General features: G+C 50.4%; 1 long non-coding RNA gene across 2 annotated transcripts in view; it reads right to left on the bottom strand.

Annotated features, from left to right (window-relative positions):
- The window catches only part of LOC142830032 (uncharacterized), a 146039-nt gene that overhangs the window by 114492 nt on the left and 15876 nt on the right, over positions 1 to 15671 (bottom strand). Inside the window, exon 2 of one of the 2 annotated variants that reach the window (XR_012905046.1) lies at positions 12238 to 12813. The exons of the other annotated variant lie outside the window; for it this stretch is intronic. This is a non-coding gene — a long non-coding RNA (uncharacterized LOC142830032). Of the gene's footprint in view, positions 1 to 12237; positions 12814 to 15671 lie in introns of those variants that run through there. 2 annotated transcript variants of the gene reach the window in all.

Below are 15671 nucleotides of genomic sequence, written 5' to 3'. Positions count from 1 at the left end.
GATCTTCCCTTTGTTCCTACAGGAAGTCTATTTCGCTCTCCAGCTCTGCCTGTAGATCCCCCTCTGTGGGGCCCTCATTGGGGTCTACCTCCCCCATCAGGTTCGGGCCTTTGGAAGGTCCCTCCTGTGATCAGTCTCTGCTGGAAATCCCAGCACTTTCTCCTCCCCATTTCTGGGTTGCCGTCCTTTTGGCGGGTAGTACTAGGAGTCCCTGACAACCTCTTTAAACATTGGCCAGTCTCATCCCAGCACCACTGGATACACTAGCTGAGGCGCTACCCTCACCAATAGTAGCTTCTTGCGGCTCCGGACCTCCAAGTTTATGTGAGCTGTCACATAGGGATGGATGTCGTCATGTATACACTGAAGGTGGATAGTGTCCTCAGAGAGCTGGAGGTCAGGTATGGGCCCCCCCCCCCCCCCCCCCGCTTATAACTGTTTCGCTGCATCCTGAATCCCCAAGAGCCACGGTCTCCATGCCTTCCACCCTGATGGGAATCCCCAACTTCCCAGGCTGAGGTCCCCTAGCCTGGTGTCCTGCAACCCAAGCCTGGCCATAATCGCACTCCTTATAGGGGCATTCTTTCAGAAAATGACCGGCTTGACCATACTCCCAACAACCATCTCGAGGGCTTACCAGTCTGGAATCTGGCCTAGGGGGGCTTTGCTCCCTTTGGGAAGAATCCTCTTTCCTTCACGAGATCTGCAACACTGCCCGCCAGGGTTCCATCACATACTTCTTGGGATTCAGACCCTTCCAGCCATGATCCCTGATCCTTTGCACAACAGCTTGGGGCCGTGCCCCTATGGGGTAACTTTCCTTCTGCTGTTTGTGTTGGTACCTCTCAGGGCTGCTGTCGGTACTATCTAAAATCGTGGCTTTTACCCATGATAGTCTAGTGCATCTCGAGTGTCTAAATTATGGTAGGCTGCTTGCGCTGGTTCTGTCAGATAAGGTGCCATGATGGTGGCCCAGTGCTCCTGGGGCCAACGAGCAGCGATTGCTATTCTTTCAAACATGACTAAGAAAGTTTCCAGGTCGCCTCTGGGTCCCATCTTAGTCAAACGGATGAGGAGTCCACACCTGGAGTCATCAGGCCCTCCTCCTGGGGTGGCAGACCCTTTCTGTTGCAGCAGTGAAGTGACTTGCTGAAACAGCGTTTCTTGCTGCGCTTGATGTTGTGCTGTCAACTCACGGAGCAGCTGTTGATGTTGTTCCTGTTGCTGTGTCAGCAGTAGTTGGAGTTGCTGTGTCACTTGCTGCTTCTGATTTTCCACCATCCACTGCCAGAATTTTTCCATATCCATCTCAACACCACTCCTAACAGGGAGAGACACTAGCAAAAGGGAAAGAAAAAAAATATTCCTCTTCCCCACCTTCTCAATACCAAGCCCTAGTGGCGGGTCCAACATGTGCCCACATTCTCCACCACATGTCACAGAGTGTGCCCCCTCCCCCCTTGGTCCTCGGGTGAGACACCCCTCGCACTGTGATATCAACCTCACCATTTAATATCCCTTGCTCAGGGGAAATATGGCCCACCGGCCTAGTCCCAAAGTTCAGTGCCCCAGATTTAGGGGACATACAGCCCACCGGCCTAGTCCAGAGGTCTGTGGTCTCTCTCTGAAAGGCCTGGAGGCCTATGCCTCTGGTGAGTCTCCCTTGGCTATCAGGGAAGCGAGCATTGTGGGGCAGGAGGGTAGGGGGACCCAGGCCCTTCCCACTCTTATGGGTCCCAACCCAACCTAGGGCCCTGTTGGCAGTGGACACTTCCACAGCCTGCTCAGCAGGATTTCCCATCAAAGTGCACTGAGCTCCCAGAGGGACAAACCTCCACCCTGGACCACTTCCTACCATCCCTGGTGTCCAGGCTAACGCTGAGGCTGCAGCAGCTGTTGCCTGGGCTGTGGTTCCTGGGGCTGCTGGGACTGTGGCAGCTGCTGCCTGGGCTGTGGCTCCTGGAGTTGCGGTGGTTGCAGCGGCTGCTGTGGCTGCGGTGGCTGCTCAGGAGCTCTAGCGTGAGCTCCTGCTCTGGGGCAATCTGCCAGACTGAGCTGCTCCCTTGGCTTTTATACAGCTCCAGCAATTGGAGGATGCCCAGTCTGGGAGGAAGAGTAGGACTTCCTCTGCCCACAGAGACTTAGCCCCCTCCCCTTCAGTGAGGGGCATATCCATCCTGTCACACACTTAAACAAGGCTTTTAGAACACATTTTGGGCCTAAGAATCCCCCTCGCAGGAGCACAACAGTGTAAAGCTATTGAAATCAAGTCAGTAAACAATTTGGTTATGTCTACACTTGATTCCTCCTTCAAGGGAGGAATGCAAATATAGACATGCAAAATTGCAAATGAAGCAGGGATTTAAATATCCAGTGCTTCATTTGCATAATCTCTAACTGCCGCTTTTCCGCAAGAGCGCTATTTTGGGACATCAAACTCAGTCCCCGAGGGGTTATTTCGAGAGAAAACCTTTCCCTCAAAATAACCCTTAAACCTCATTTTTTGTAATTTCAGATGTCATTTTTTGCATTCCTCTCTCAAAGGAGAAATCAAATGTAGACATACCCTTTATGAGCATATATTCAGAGACAAGATGCTGGCTGTGTCTACATTGGCACCCTTTTCCGGAAAAGGGATGCTAATGAGACAAGTCGGAATTGCAAATGCCGTGAGGGATTTAAATATCCCCTACGGCATTTGCATGAACATGCCTGCCGGAGAAAAGCGCCAGTCTAGATGGGATCTTTCGGAAAATAAAGCCTTTTCCAGAAGATCCCTTATTCCTGATTTTAAATCCCCCGCTGCATTTGCAATTCTGACTTGTCTCATTAGCATCCCTTTTCCAGAAAAGGGTGCCAATGTAGACACAGCCAGTGTTCTTAATTCTCAATGTTTTAGCAGAATTATAAAAGATTGTTTTAGAATGATGGTGCTTGTGAGATGACTAAGTATGATGGCAAAAAGGCTATGAATGATTTCTTTGATCTTATAACTTATATACAGGAGACCGGCAACTGAAAACCAGAACTTCCTAAAAAAGCAACAAAAATTATTGCATGTTGCAACTGGCTCTTCTTTTGAAAGCAAAACAGGGGATTAACACTTACAAAATTCCAATTACTACTTACTTGGAAACCCTCACCTCCAGGGCTGACAGCTGGTGTAACAGCTGCAGCTGCATTCTTCCTAAACCATTTTTTTCATAGAGCACTGGTATACACATTTGGATAGCAAAATAGAGCTTGTTGAAAACTATTCACTCTCTTTCCCAGTACCTGCAAGAAAATCTGGATAAAATGCATGATACATCTAGGCTACTAGGAAAGTTAAGAGCTATCCAGGAGTTGTTAATCTGACACACCATTACTTAATTTCAACAAGATAAACATTAATTGTCAGAGTACATCTGAATTATACATGTATATGTTGTGATGGATGTGACGCACTAGAATATAGTCCAGACCAGTGAGTGGCTATGTTACCCCTGCCCTGAAATCTTGGGTGCCTCACAATACCTTGCTAATAGTAGCTCCCAGCTGGTCCACTCACAGCCAGATTTCTGGCATGCAAGAAATCATGGCAGCCAGCTAGCTGCACTCTTTCACTCTTCCAAGTATCAGGAGACAGGCAGTCTGCTGAAGGAAGGAGACTCCATGTTCTTTCTTTGTAAGGTTCAATGGGTGTGTCTAGACTACATCTCTCTGTCGACAGAGAGATGTAGATTAGGCACATCAAAATTGCTAATGAAGCAGGGATTTAAATATCCCACGCTTCATTACCATAAACATGGCCACTGCTTTTTTTCTAAACGGAGTTTTTTCGAAAAAAACGGCAGTCTAGGTGCGGATCTGTCAAAAATAACCCCTTTTTTGACAGACCCTGTAAACCTCATTTTTTGAGGAATACAGGATCTGTCGAAAAAGGGTTTATTTTCAACAGATCCACATCTAGATTGTCAGGGTTTTTCTCCAAAAAACCTCCATTTTGAAAAAAAGCAGTGGCCATGTTTATGCTAATGAAGCGTGGGATATTTAAAACCCTGCTTCATTAGCAATTTTGATGTGCTTGATTTGCATCCCTCTGTTGACAGAGGGATGCAGTCTAGATGTAGCCTACGTGTTTTATGATTCCAGTTCTAGTGTTCTGGAAGGTGCAGACCTTTGTCTCTGCCTGTTTTCCATGCCAAAGAATGGTCTTTTGGTAAGTAATGATCCCTCAGCTTTTCTGACACTTGGCTGAGTGATCAGCTTGCCCTTTGTCTTTAAAAATTAGTTGAATCTCTTCACAGAACTATAAGGGAAATATTCTTCAGTCATGTCCCAGTAAAGAAAATGGAGCAACTAACAAAGGAGTCCATTGCCAAACATCTAGAAGATAATAAAGTGATAGGTAACGGTAAGCATGGATTTCTAAAGAACAAATCATGTCAAACCAATCTGATAGCTGTCTTCAATATGATAACAAGTCTTGTCAATAAGAAAGAAGTGGTAGATGTGAAATACTTATATTTTAGTAAAGCATTTGACACTGTCACTCATAACCTCAATAAATTAGAAAAATAAATCCAGATGGAGTTACTATAAGGTGAGGACATAACTGGGTGGATAAACATTTGGGCTACGTCTACACTGGCCCCTTTTCCGGAAGGGGCATGTAAATTTCATGAGTCGTAGTAGGGAAATGCGCGGGGGATTTAAATATCCCCCGCGGCATTTAAATAAAAATGTCCGCCGCTTTTTTCCGGCTTTTAAAAAAGTATTCCTACTTTGAAGTAGGAATAAGAGCCTCTGGAAAAGGGCGCTTTTTCCGGAGGATCGGGGCCAGTGTAGACGCTCTTTTCCGGCTTTTTTAAAAGCCGGAAAAAAGCGGCGGACATTTTTATTTAAATGCCACAGGAGATATTTAAATCCCCCGCGCATTTCCCTACTACGACTCATGAAATTTACATGCCCCTTCCGGAAAAGGGGCCAGTGTAGACGTAGCCTTCCAGAGAGTAGTTACTAATAGGGCATAAAGAATGGGGTTCTGCAGGGATAAGTTCTGGCTCTGGTTCTGCTCAATATCTGCATCAGTTATTTAGATAGTGGCATAGAGATGTAGAGTATATGGAAGATACCTAGATGGGAGGGATTGCAAGTACTTTCAGGCAATAGGATAATAATTCAAAAATTATCCGGACAAATTTTCTGTGGTAAATAAGGTAAAATTCAACAAAAACAAATGCAAAGTACTCGACTTAGGAATTAACAATCAGTTTCACACATAAAATGACTGTCTAGGAAAGAGTACTGCAGAAATGGCTCTAGAGGTCTTGGTTGATCACAAACTAAATATGAGTCTAGAGTTTTCAAATGCTACCTCACAAGTAGTAAGTTCTACACTTGGGCAGACAGCCAGAAAAGATTCAATTGGTGCTCAGCTGATTAACAGAGTATCCAGAGCTAGGAGCTTGTGTTTTATTGATGAGTCACGTCTGTATATGCCTCAGTGCACATAACAAAATGTATTCTGTACATGGACAGAAAAAATTATAGTGAATATTGCTCACCAGATATGCCTTGAACAATGATTACTACATTAGAGTGTAGAGTGTGAATACAGGTTTGTACATCATAGTAACAAACACTCACATTTCTCAACACAAGGCCTTACAACTTGTAAATTAAAAATGGATGGAGAGTAGGCTAGAATATAGGAAGCAGTAGGAGTACACTGGTCTTGCCAGCAAAACCTGCTCAGAGTGATGGAGCAAATATATTTTTCCTTGGTAACTCTTTTTATTTTGAGGTTTTTACTAGCAGTTATTGTTTCTATTTTTTTTTTTTTTTTTGAGAAAGGAAGTGGAGAATTAATTTTAATAGGTCAAGGTTTGACTAAATATACTACCTACATGAGAAATTGCACTCTTGGCCTTACCTCATCACACCTCCTTAAAAATCTCATCCCTATTACACTCTGTTCCAAACAATTATATCGACTTCCACTTCCTATCGCCAAAACTGAACTCACAAGGATTGGATCTGATAACCTCTAATAGGCTTGATTATAGCAGTTTGGGTTTTTCATCTGAAGTGATCACTAAGTCATATTTCAGTTACCATTATTATTTTACAGATACATTTCCCACTATCCCCATCAAATACCTCCATTCCTGTGTTGAGCAAACTGAAGACTTGAGCTGGTGAAAGCATCCTAAAATTGTACATCACTTTGTATGGTTGAAAAACTGAGTGTTCCTACCAGGCAGACCTATCTAGAGGTTTCTTTAAGTGCATATTCAGTGACAAACATTGGAATGGAGGGTTGGAAAATGATTTCATATTCTCATTGAAGCCTGGTCACTCTTTTTTTATATAGTTAAGATTTGGGTAATGTGTGACTTTTCATTGCCTGAACTAACTCCCAGCATCAGACTTCCTCTTTTTCCTTTAGGAGAAGGAAAACGAGAAAATAGCCAACTCTTCTACATGGTAGCTCCCTAAAACTGGTTAAATTTAAAGACAATAGGTGTTCTCTGTAGTTAGGTCTTGTCCTTTTTTACTGGGAAAATTTTAAATTTGCAGTCACCTGCAACACAGAGGCTACGTCTACACTGGCATGATTTTCCGGAAATACTTTTAATGGAAAAGGTTTTCTGTTAAAAGTATTTCCAGAAAAGTGCTTCTAGATTGGTCCCGGAGTTATCGTTATAACGATGCACTTTTGCGGAAAAGCGTATCTAAGATTGGCGGCGCACTTTTGCGCAAAAGCGGAAGCCCGGAACCATTTTGAAGAAGGCAAAAGGCCACCAGACCTTTCCGGGGGTGGGACTGGAGCTCCGTTCAGACACGTGCTTAAAGGGGTCTCGCCGGACAGCTATTTGTCTCCTGCTCCATGCGTTAGGACCTCTGGCAGGGACTGACAGCCATAGCAGGTTTGGTGGTTGCCCTCTGACTTTTGGGGACATCACCCTTTTGCCCCCTACTGCTTTTTCCTGATTTGGGTTTCTTGTGCCCTGCTCTGTCTGACATGGAGCCATGGGTGGCCATGTGCCTGCTCTGGCCCCTGTCAGCCATTTTCAAGTGCCTGCAGCTGGTGCTCCAGGCCGGTGCCCTCATCTTTCAGGATCAGGAGGCAGAGATCGCCTTTGACTCCCTCACCAGGAAGGCTATGGCATCCCTGTGGCATCAGCACCCCACTATTGTGAGGCCAGTCTAGAGATTGGACACCAGTATGGACTGGTGGGACTGGCTGGTCCTCAGGCAATGGGACAACCAGCAATGGTTCCAGAATTTCCAGAATCATTTATTACGGTTACCTCGAGTAACACAATGACCAACACAATCAACTGAAAAATTGTCTATTTTTATTTACAAGGGGGAGCGGTAGGCAGAGGGGGAGGAGACCTTCAACTGGAACAGGGCGGGGGAGGAGACCTTCAACTGGAACAGGGACAGGGAGGAGACCTTCAACTGGGACAGGGACAGGGAGGGGGAGGAGCTACTCGTGGGAGGGGTGCCCCCTGCAAGCGCTCCTGCAGGGGCGGACCTGCACATGCGGGACAGGCCGCATCGGGGCAGGCTGCATGGGGAGATGGGCAGGAGGAGGGGGTATTGCAGGGATAGGAGGGGGCATTGGAGCAGGGGGCATTGCAGGGGCAGGAGGGGGCATGGGCAGTGCTAGGGGAGGGGCATTGGGTAAGGCCATGCCATAGTGGACGGCATGTGCTATATGCGCTGTGAGGGTGGCCGTGGGGTCGGCCATGCATGTGCACTGGGCCTGGAAGGCGGCCCAGGCCTCCTGGCACCATTGCAGGCCCCCCTGCACGCACTTGCGAATGGAGCCCTCTATTCTCTCGACCGCCTGGACGTGCCAGCGAAGGAGCTGGTCGCGGTGGCGGAGCCTGTGCCTGCATGGTTGGGCAGCTGGGGGTGCCGCTGCTGCCGGACTAGAGGGTCCCCGGCTTGAGCTCGGTCCGCTGTAGGGAAGAGAAGAAAGGATGGGTCATGCAGGCAGGCCGGCCACTGTCCCCACACCTCATTCCCTCCACCCCTGAGCCCAGGTGACCCCACAGTAGTGTGGCTTGGGCCCACTCAGTTTCCCTCCTTGCCCCGTGTTGTATGTTTGCAAGGAGGACCGCTCCTGGAGTAGGGTCCTCCTCCATGTATTGTAACCACCGGTCTGTGTCCTGGCCCTGTGGAGGGTGTGAGGGCGCTTGTGTTGCGTTCACCTGTGGAACTCCTTGCCGGTGAAGGCTTTGGGCTAATCACTGGTGTTTGACAGGGAGCGATATGCATCCCCACACAGTGCCTGGGAGCACCTCTGGCAGAGGTGGTCTGGGCTCTCAGATCCCCATCACGTGGGATATCTCCTGGACGGAACCGAAGAGTGACTGGGAGGGGGTGTCCCATCCTTGCAGCAAAACGCAGGTGGCCCTAAGGGCGGCCCAAGCGCTTCCCCCCCTTCTCCCTCCCACTATCCCTCACAAAAAATGGTAGCCCAGGGACATGTGTGGCCACAGTGGGGACTTACCTCGAGGAGCCAGCCAAGGCGAGGGTCTCAGTGGGAGCCACGGTCACACAGCTGTCATGCTGCAGTTTACCCAGGAGCAACTGGCTGTGCCTCACAGCCAGGCATGGGACAGTGTGCCGTTCTCCGTACTGCACCCTTGGCGGAGGTGTGGGCTCTGGGCTGAGTCCCTGGGGCCCTGGCTGGTTCCAGCCGGCATCCACCCTTCCCCCTGGTCCCGCCAAAATGTGTGTGAGCAGCACGGTCCCAGGCGTGCCCTGCAGCTGCCTGCCGCGGCCACGTGCCGCTCGGTCACCAGGCTGCACGTGGTTGCATGTGCTGCTTGCTGCCTAATGCTACACAGCATGCAGCTCACGTGGCCTGAGTGACATGCTCTCCCCCTCCCCCCTCTGGGTGCCTGGCTCCTCCCCTCGCCATCCGCCTTTGTGAGTGCAAAGTGCAAGACTCACCAGCAGATCCTTCCCCAGCCTTGGAGGGGCTGCTGGTGGGGGCCTGCTGGGTCATGATGCTGGTCTCCTCCTCTGAAGCGCTGCTTTCTCTTTCCCCCACCACAGTGGTCCGGGTGACGGGGGGAGCGCTCGTGTCCACGGGGACATCTGGGGCTTGCAGGGCTGGCTGGCCAAGGATGGCGTGCAGCCAGTCGTAGTGGGGGCAGGTGTCTGGTCCTGCTCCCCTGCCCTTGCTGGCCTGCACATAGTCCAGGTGCATCTCCTTTACCTTCGCCCGGACCTGGTCTAGGTTCCGGGCAGGATGTCCGTGCTGGGCTAGCGCCTGGGCCATGCGGCCGTAGATGCCGGCGTTGCAGCGCCAGGACCTTGTGTCATGGAGGCCATCCTCCTCCTGCCAGAGGTCAAGGAGGGTCTCCAGCTCCCTGGAGGACCACGAGGGAGCCCATGTTTCCAGCCCCTGGGGGCCTCCTGCGCTGGGGGTGCAGGTGGCTCACCGCCCAGAGCTGCCATGGCTGGGTCAGATGGCTGCTGGGCAGGACAGGGGCGCTGCGGCAGACCTCAGGCCAAAGAGCTCTGTGGCACGGTCCTGCCACATGCGCTCAGCAGCCTACATGTTCTTTAAGAGCTCGGGTTACCAGGAAGTCCGGGGCTCCTACGGGGTCTCCTGGCGTCCAAACCGATTTTTTCTGTTTAGCCTGCTTTTGCGCAAAAGCGTTAGCTAGCTGTCTACACTGGCCCTTTTGCACAACAGTTTTTTGCAAAAAGGACTTTTGCCCGAACGGGAGCGGCAAAGCTTTTCCGGAAAAGCAGCTGATTTCACACAGTAGATCATCAGTGCTTTTGCGGAAAACCAAGCTGCCAGTGTAGACAGCTGGCAAGTTTTTCCGGAAAAGCAGCTGCTTTTCCAGAAAAAGTGGCCAGTCTAGACACAGCCAGAGTGTCGTGTGAGCAACTGGAAACTTCAACCTTTCTGGTACCTTTTGCTATCTGTGAGGTACAATCCCAGAAAAGAAAGAGGTCAGAGGTGATACTCTTGGATACCATCTAATGAAATGTTTTCACTCTTTTAATAGCACTGAGGCCATAGAGCACTGAAAAAATCCTGCTTTATAACCACACTTCTCCCTATATGAAAGTCAATAGAAAGGCACCCAGAAAAGCACTAAAAGAGGACACCATTAGACAGTAAAACTCTGCATATGTTTAAGTAGCTTCAAGGGCAACAATTAGATGTACATGACTAACTTTTTCTGACCCATAAAATCACCATTTCAAATAAAATGCTCCTGCCATACTAAGCAAAGAGGAGCAAGCCTAGATAGAACTGCTCAAATTATATTAGGGTATTTCTACCCTACATTGCTATTTCGAATTAACTTAATTCGAAATAGTTAATTCAAATTAAGCTAAATCGAAATAATGCATCTAGACACAAAAATCTAATTCAAAATAGCATTTTGCTATTTCGAAATAGCGTGTCCACACTGACTGGACGCTGGATCACATTTAAGGGCAGCTGAAACCGGTCCCAGCAGGGCATCAGGTCAGTAGTTGCTTTGTGTGGCTGCTGTCTGAGGCTCGTGCTTAAAGGGACCCCCCTGGACAGCCGGTTCTCAGCTTTCCCACTTGCTTGCATACCTCACTAAGGGACAGCAAAGCGTTTTCCTCTCTGCCTGCTTTGGTCACTCTCATTTGGGACACCACAGCACTCTGAGCCAGAGCCACCCCCGGCACTCTGGTGCTCATGTTGAATGTCTTGCTGCAAGCCTGACAGCAATTGCTGGAGGCTGCCTGGCACCTTCTGCTGCAGGCCAGCCCCCTGGCCCTCCCCCTCGGGTCCATGGAGGAGCAGCACCCGGACACCAGTGTGCCCCACCACATCTGGCATCTGGACACCAGCAGCGACTGGTGGGACCACATCGTCCTGGAGCCCTGGGGAGACCAACAGTGGACCCAGAACTTCAGAATGAAGAAGGACACCTTCCTCGAGTTCTGCAAGTGGCTCGCCCCTGCTCTGCAGCAATGGGACCTACGCATAAGGCCCGCCATTCCCCTTCACAAGCAGGTGGTCATCTCCCTCTGGTAGCTCTTCACACCAGATAGCTACTGATCCATCGGCAACTAGTTCGGCGTGGGGAGATTCCACCATAGAAGTGGTGCTCATGCAGGTACAGCAGTCACCGGCCACTGGGCCGAGGGGGGGGGGCTGCAAGGAGGACATGGCCTCCCCCAGGGAAAATGGGGGGGGGAGATGGTGTAAGTGCCCTCCCCGGGAGGGTTTGGTCTGTCCCAGCCGTGCTACAGACCGCCCGCGGTGACCAGGATTGCAGCGGGGGTTGCTCCTGGGAGTGGAGCATGGGGCAGTGGCGGGGAATGAACACTCCCAGCCACCCAGGCACCCCAGTGACTCTCGGTTTTGTGTGTCTCTCAACAGGGTGCTGCTCCACAGAGTCATCCGCCTCACTGACCTGGTCAGCCAGGGGTTCGGCACCCTGGGCTTCTCCAACTGCCGGGGGGCAATCAACGGGACGCACATCCCCATCCATGCCCCAGACCACCAGGCCTTCCTCTACATCAACAGGAAGAGGTACTTCTCCATGATCCTGCAAGTCGTGTCTGACCACTGAGGCCAGTTCACAGACATCAATGTTGGCTGGTCCAGCAAGGCACACGACACGTGGGTGTACCGCAGCTCCTCCATGTGCCAGAGGCTGCACGCCGGGACTTTCTTCTCTGACCACCACATCAGGGTCAGGGATGTGGACATGCCAGTGTGCCTGCTGGGGGATACAACCTATCCCCTACAGCCCTGGCTGATGAGGCCCTACACGGGACACCTCAACCCCTCCCGGCAGGCCTTCAATGCCAGGCTCAGCAGGGCCCACATTGTGGTCGAGGGGGCCTTCGGCCGACTGAAAGCCTGATTTAGATGCCTCCTCACCCGCCTCGACCTCTCCCAGCACAATATTCTGCACATGGTGGCAGCGTGTTTTGTGCTCCACAATTTATGTGAGAGGAAGGGGAAGGCTTGCCAGCCTGGATGACAGAGGCTGACCACCTGGCTGGCCAGTATGCACAGCCCCGCACGGCTGCCACCCAAGAGGCCCTTCGGGGGGCTGCCCGCAACTGAAAAGCTCTGCGGGAGAGCTTCCAGGCGGACGAGGACTGAAGTCCCCCTGGCGTGTCCCATTGGGGCCTTGTGCCTTACATTCCACCCCTACCTCCTTCCTCTTTCCCCTCCCTAATGCCCCTTCCTGATGTACAATAAAAACACCTGTGTTGCCACAAAAATCTCTCTTTATTTAACATAACTGGTGTGGGGGGAAGGGCGGAATGAGGGTGGGAGAGGGGAGGGGGGAAACCTGGGAGGAGAGAGCTGGAAGGGGGAGGCAAGGGGAGGAAGGGGGAGGGGAATCTCAGGGTTGGGGGTCTTGCCAGGCCTCTCTTCTCGCAGCACTGCGGGTGCAGGGGCCTCAGCATAACCGGAGGGGAATGGGTATGGAGGGTGCGACAGGAGGGATGGGGGAGCGGAAGAAGTGGAAGGGGAAACAGGGATGGGAGGAGGAGAAATAGCTGGGGCGGCCACAGGGGCTGGAGCAGCAGGAGGCAGCAATCGGTCCACCAGGTCCTGCAGGTGCTCGCAGAGGGCACGGCCCTGCTCCCGCAGCTCCCGCAAGCTCTCCCACCACAGCTGCAGGTCTTCTTGCACCCACTGCTCTTGACTGTGGACCTGCCTTCCCTGTAACTGCAGCTGCTGCCTCTGGTACTCCTCCTGGTTGCAGGTGCACCTGCTGGCCCGGGTGCAGGTGGATGTTCCAGGCCAGGTGGTGCGCCATGCACTCGCAGGTGCTGTGGCTGTGGTGAAACAAGGGAAGTGGTCAGTTCTCCCTGGGGACGCAGTGGATGAAATCCAGCCCCCCTCTGCAAGGTGAAGATGACAGGTCTCCTCACTATCACATCCTGCTATTCCCAGTAGTGTGAGCTGGCCCAGGACTGTACCCTAGCCCCTGTGTTGCCTATAGTGTGGTGTGTGTGGGGGGGAAAATGTGCCCTGCCTCTGTGTAGAGGGGGCATCTGGAGGGAGGGCAGTGTGCAGTGTCTCTCCCTGGGGTCAAGAGCCTGTCATGTGCCTTCATGCGTAGACGCATGTGGGGAACAGGCCAGGGCCCCTGCATGGCACCAAGCTGGGGCCACATGTCCCAGCTGGCACAGCAGATGCACATGTTGCCACCTGCTCTGTGGTCAGCAAGGCCCACGCGCACGGTCCCTGGGCTCCCCCTCATCCCCTGGCCCCGCATAAGGGGACCGTGATGGCACTCACATGTGGAGGTCCCCTCCCGGCCTCGGATGAGGCTGCTGATGGGCTCTCTGGTATGGCTCGGGGGTCCTGGGTGCAGGGCATGCTCCCCGCAGGCTCCTGTGGCTCCTGGCTGCCAACTTCCTCCTCTTCCCCTTTGTCATGGGCAGGGCCCTCTGCCCCAGGGTCAATGACCACCAGGAGGGCACAGACATTCTGACCCCCCCCAGGATGCGGTCCAGGGCCTTGTACTGCAGGCAGGCCTCTGGGTCAGCCCCTGGTTGGGAGGCCCTGGCATAGGCCTGCCGCAGCACTTTGATCTTGCTCCACACCTGCTCCTGGCTGCACATGTGGCCTCTGATGGCCAGGCTGGCAGCCATGCAGCTGTAGACGGCCTCATTCCTGTGCCTAGTGCGGAGATCGTTGGCATTGGAAGCCTCCCCCCAAACCACAATGAGGTCCACAAACTCCGCACTAGACCAGGCAGGCGCCCACCTTTTGCAGGCCCCTGGGAGCTGCCAGCCTGGTCCTGGGGAGTGGGTGGCAGCAGGTTGCTGGCTCATGCTGTGCCAGGTGCATGGTCTGCTGGCTGTGTGCTGGGAGGCTTGCAACTGGCACAGGCACTGTGGCCAGATTCTGCCCCTTTAAGGGCTCCAGGCCTAGGGGAGAGCAGACGAGTTTTCCTGGTTGTGCCCGGAGTGGCCACCAGGGATCCCTGGGAAGGGCTGGAAGCCCCCTAATTCGAAATAAGTGTCTACGCAGCACTTATTTCTTATTAGCTATTTTGAATTTGGTGTTATTCCTCGTAGAATGAGGTTTACCAAATTTGAAATAAGTGCTCCACTATTTCAAATTTATTTCAAAATAGCAGTTTGCCTGTGTAGACTCTATTAAAGTTAATTCAAAATAACGGCTGTTATTTCAAATTAACTTTGTAGTGTAGACATATCCGTAGACAATTCTCCATATTTTGTGGAGGAGAAGGTACGGGTGTTGAATTTTGACATATAAAGTCTCTATTTTTTCCATTAGCCACTCAGCACATAAAGTAATTTTTCCAATATACATCTTCAGCCCTAACTCTGAAACCTTTTGAAGCATTCAGCACAAATTGGTTCAGAAACTGAGAGCCAGCAATGAACTACAGATTAAGTAGTCAGCCTTTATGGAGTGCAGATTAAGTAGTCAGCCTTTATGGAGTCCTGAATATAGCCTTTTTACTATTAACTATTTCTTGAATCAGCAGCACCTACATCTCTTTTGAAACAGGCACTGTATAAATTAAAAGAGCAAAGAGATCCCATGTTCTAGAGAAGTCAATTTGGATTTAGAAAGAACACAGCAAATGGACACACAAAACTAATATCTGATGGGAATCATGGTGGATGGAAGACTAGGTCACAGCAAAGACAACAGGTGTATTTGCCAAGTTAATAATCACAGTGATCTCAATAGTCACACCTGGACACAATATAATGAATGCTGCATACCCTTTTTATGGAGTTAGTTGAATAATTTACATGTGTCTTTAGAGAAGAGATGTGTACAAAAAAATCCTTAATGCTGTAATACTTTGTTTTCAAGTATGGGTAAGGGGTTTTTTTCTAGCGCATTGAAAAAAAATGGGAAGAAATCACAACTCCTATTTAAATGACTGTGGGCAGTTTTAATTTGCCAGTAAATAATACAGATCTGACTGGTTCTGAATCAGAGAATTTTCCAGACCACAGGAGGTCAATATGATCTAGCAGAATTATCAACATTTCTACTGCTTACTGGGCTGTGAGAATACATTTAGGGATAAATTACAGCTAGATTAATTTCTAAGCCAACTAAAATATTTATTGGAATATAACTACTTTTTAACTGTTTTAGGAGTACTGAAACACTGCTCTTCAACTACATCTACAGCCAAAGGAGGTTGAGAAAGAACTGGGGAGTTCGGGTCATGGACATGCTACACCGTTAACACCATAAAACTCCTACTGCACATGTGTGACCCACATGAACACTGCTACATTAAATCTGTGATCAGCTGCTCTGGGACAAGCCACCAGCTTGAAGTCGTGCACTCACAGAGACTCCACTTGAAGAACACATGACTATTTTATTTTACACAGTGTGAGTATTCCCACTGATTCCAGAGGAGCTGTTCATACTGTGGAAAGCAAGTGCATGTAAGTCTTTCTAGGATCAGGACCTAAAGTTATTATGGACATTATGTTATTATGGACATCTCTTAGCACACTTGGCTTTAGTTTCCTGTACAAGATTCAGATACAAAATAAGAGGATGTCAGCAAGACACCACCAATACAACTTGCAAAGAGTAACTTTATCAAGAGCATAGAGCAAAGTAGTCACCCTCTATCATTACAGCATCTGGCAGCAGCAGACGTTTTTAGCAATTTGAGGAG

Source organism: Pelodiscus sinensis, chromosome 6 (assembly GCF_049634645.1).
Source record: "Pelodiscus sinensis isolate JC-2024 chromosome 6, ASM4963464v1, whole genome shotgun sequence".
In the NCBI taxonomy this organism is placed as follows: Eukaryota; Metazoa; Chordata; order Testudines; family Trionychidae; genus Pelodiscus; species Pelodiscus sinensis.
This window is presented reverse-complemented; position numbering and strand designations above follow the sequence as displayed.